This window comes from Alligator sinensis, unplaced genomic scaffold (genome assembly GCF_000455745.1).
Source record: "Alligator sinensis unplaced genomic scaffold, ASM45574v1 scaffold821_1, whole genome shotgun sequence".
NCBI classification, from domain to species: domain Eukaryota; kingdom Metazoa; phylum Chordata; order Crocodylia; family Alligatoridae; genus Alligator; species Alligator sinensis.
This window is the reverse complement of record NW_005843270.1, coordinates 214,393-218,235: the sequence shown is the minus strand read 5'-3', so window position 1 is coordinate 218,235 and position 3,843 is coordinate 214,393.

Below are 3,843 nucleotides of genomic sequence, written 5' to 3'. Positions count from 1 at the left end.
CGAGTTGCCCGCTGGCTATGTGAGGCCAGGCCCAACCCTCCTTTCCTGAGCCCGGGCCCTGCGTGGGAAGGGGAGACCCTCTGCTACCAGGGGGCTGCATGCACCGTGCCCAGGCAGAGGCGGGGGGGGCTCTGTCCCCACAGCCACAGCATCCCTGCCTGCCTGGTGCATCCTGCTCCCACCCCCACACCTATCACCCATGGCTGCAGCTGCCCCTTGGCCTACCTTGAGGGGTAGGGTTGGATGGAGCTGAGCCCCAAGCCAGACAAGCAGGTCCAAGGCTGGTGCCCTGCTCACTGCCCCATCCACCCATGGGCTCCCACCTTTGCACCAGCTGGGTTGGGGGAGAGGTAAATCCTGCTGGCCCCACTGCAGCTTGCAGCGAGCAGCATTGGCAGGGGGGCAATCCCCAGCCCTGGGCTGAAGCCACAAGCTGGCTGCCCCTCCTGGCGGGGTGGATCTAGGCTTTTGCAAAAGGGGGTGGAGGCAGCGAGGTGCACTGTCACCTAGAGCACAGTGCACCTTTATCTCCATCTGGAAAGGATCTGGAAGCTTTGCCAGCATGCCAGGGCCTGGGGCTGTGGGTTTGGCTTTAGACTGAAGCAAAAACCGCTAGAATTGCATTGCCATGAGTTAAAACCAAGTGAAGTAGGAGCTTTGTCGAGTGCTCTGGGGCAGGTGTTGCACATGGGCCTCTGGGATGGGGCACACTGCTGGGTCGGCTCTGCCAAGTACTGGTGGTGTCTGGGGGCTGCCGGGTGTGAGCACCCCTGGGTGTTGCCAGGGCAGGGCCCAGCTCCCGGGATGAGCAGAGTCTGATACTGGCAGCTGCGAGGCCAGTGCTGGAGCAGGATGGAGCCACTCCCTGCAGGCTGTTCCCAGCACAGGGGGTACCACCAGACTTTCTAGATGGGGAAACAGAGGCACGGGGAGGTGAAGTGAGCGGCCAAAGGTCAGTGGCAGAGGGCAGGGAGCCAGGCCCCTGGGTCTGTGTGCTTCGGGCTGGAGTCGGTGGCAGTGGGCAGCCTGCCTTGAGCGGGAGGTTGGCTTGGGGCAATGCCCTGAGCGTGGCTGTGAATTTCCCCTGGCGGAAGAGGAGGGAAGACAGACGAAAGCAGCAGCAGCATCTGCCTTTTATCCCCCTCCCCATCCTGCCTCCCCCTTGGAGCTGGACCCAGGCAGACTCCACAGGGTTGAATCCAGGCCTGTCTTGAACCCACAGGCAATGTTTTTTGGGCTCAGAGCTTCCAGGTCTTCAGCCAAAGGCTCACGGCTCAGCTTCCCCACCATCTCCCAGCTCTGAAACCGGGGTGTGAGCGCAGGCAAGTGGGGACAGCTGGGAGTTTCCTCCCAAGCTCTCAGATTCCCCCTCCCCCCACCAAGATGAAGAAGGGGAGATGCATTTTGGAAGCATCTTCTCCATCCCAGCCTTGATCTCCATCCCAGAGAGGACTGTGATACAGTCATGGGAAAGTCCAGCTGGAAGGAGCACTGGAGGCAGCAGCCTGATCCCCCAGCCCCATCCCAAACCCCCAGACCTGGCCTGGCCTGACCTGTTCCTGACACCAACCCCCAGCCCCGTGCACAGTGATGAGGCCCATTGCCCAGAGACACCAAGAGCCCCCAGCCCTGCCCCATGGGACAAGGACTAGGGGGCAAGAGCTACCAGGCAGGACCCTGCAGGGCCGAGTCCAGCAGGAGCACTGGCTCTTCAGGTTATAGCGCACCATAAACCCAGCATCAGGACCAAGTCCTTGGATGTCAGTGCCCAGCCACGGGAGGTAGCTTTCCCTGGACCCTGAGGTTCTTCCATGAGAAGTGGTGTATTTCTCTCTCCACCCTTCATGTTTTCCCCACGAGAGTCCACCCCGGCTGTAGCTGCTGCTTTGTTTCGCCCACGGAGCTGCCCCGAGGGTGCTGGGTGCCTTCGGCCGGGCGTAGCCATTCTGGGCAAGGCCTGCTGGAGCTTTCCTTGCTGGCCTGACATGTCCCCATTGGGGGTTGTGCCCGGGTGATCTGCCATGTGGGGGACGCGAGATGCACAGCACCTGTTGCTGCAGGCCCTTGGCTAAGAAAACCCCAGATGCTCTGGACCAGTCGGTCTCTAAGGTGCTCCCTGCCTTGCTAGCAGGGCTGGCTCCCACCACCCTGCCCCTTGGGAAAGGCCAGGGCTCAGCTCCTTCCCTTCTTGGGGCCCAAGCATAGGAGAGACCCTTGGGGAGGTGGTTTGCTGCTCCTGCTGTGCTGGTTCGGATTGGTCAGATCCAGCACATGGCATTGCTCCTGGTCTCTGATTGGATGCATGTGGCATTGCTCTGGGGCCCCATGGGGCAGTTTGCTCCCTGTCTTGCCTTCCCAACCAGCCCTGAGCTCCCCCCAGCCCCAAGGGCATGGACTGCAGGTGTGGGGCACTGTGGGTGTAGGTGCCCATGGGCACACCCCTGCATTGCCCCATCAGCCCAGCACTGCTGCTGTGCACAGCCCCGTCCGGAGCTGATGTCCTGGGGGTGGGCAACACTCTCCCTGGCCTCCACCATCATTGGGGTGCAGCTGCCAGAAGAAGCAGCACCTCCACCTGGCCGTGACTAGATGGATCCCCATGGATGTATCCAGCCCCTTGCTGACCCTGGCTTGTCCCAGGGCAACAAACCCCACACCTTAATAATGTGTTACATCCCTTGTTCATTTTGAACCCGTCCCCTGCTCAGTGCAGCAGTGCCCCTGGCTCTAGTGTCTGGGATGGGGGGAACAACAGCTCCCTGCTCCCTTGGTCCACAGCCTGCACGATGCTGTAGGCCCCTGTCCTCTCCCCACTCCGCCTGCTCCTCTCCACACTGAACAGTCCCGGCCTTTCTCACTGTCAGCAATCCCGCAATGCCAGGGTGAGCTCATACCACCACTCACTGATGGGCCTTGTGGTGTCTGAGTCCTTGAGTCGTGGATCTGGCTGCAGAAGTTGCAGGTCTTTCCACCCAGGAGAGCAGGCTGTGGGCTGGGATTCCTCTCCTTTCCCTTCCTCCTGTCTCTCTTTTCTGCTTCAAGGGCAGGGCACTTGGCCTCAAAACAGGCTGCCGCTTGGTTGAGGTTGGGGCGTCTTTGGAGTTCATTAGCAGCCGGCTTCTCCCAGTGTATGACGACCATCAGGACATCCCTGCATGCAGTCATGGCTGGAAACAGCTGGATTTGGTGGTCCTGTGTCCACCATCACTGGTCCATCGCTGCAGGGCTTTTGGGGAGGGGGGCAGGAGAGTGTGTCGTGTCCTGCTGTACAAGCTGGTGCGTGACTTCTTTAATGGGAGGACGCTGGTGTCTAGCAGCAACAACCACACAATCTTGACAAGATGGAGATCTGGGCCCAGTGGCGAGGGGGATCCTAAATGACAGGAGACCTCCCTCTGGGTGCAGCCCGCTTCCATCTTTGCAGACGCTGAGTCCTGACATCTTCTTCCACCTGATCCTCTGGTGAGGACTTGGGGCTGAACTGGGGCTTGTCTGGAGCCCCCCCAGCCCCCTGCTCTCCATGGATGACCCTGCCAGGACTCATTGACATGGCTTCAAATTGTAGCAAGGTCGGTGTAGGTTAGATTTCAAGAACAGCTTCAGTGCCCCAGCAGGGAGATGCCAGGGCTGGGGGGCTCTGCAGCACGGGAGGGTGCAAGGCGAGACTGGACAAGCGCTGGGCGGGAGGGTCGAGGTGCAGCGATGCCTGTGCTCTGCTGGGGGTGTCCCAGGCTGGGCTGTGCTGGTTGCCCCCCTCATAGGGTCAGGGGCATTGAAGCACCCCAGAGCTGCTAGGTGCTGGCTGCAGCCAGGGCTGGGGCCGTGCCAATGCTCCTGCTGGGA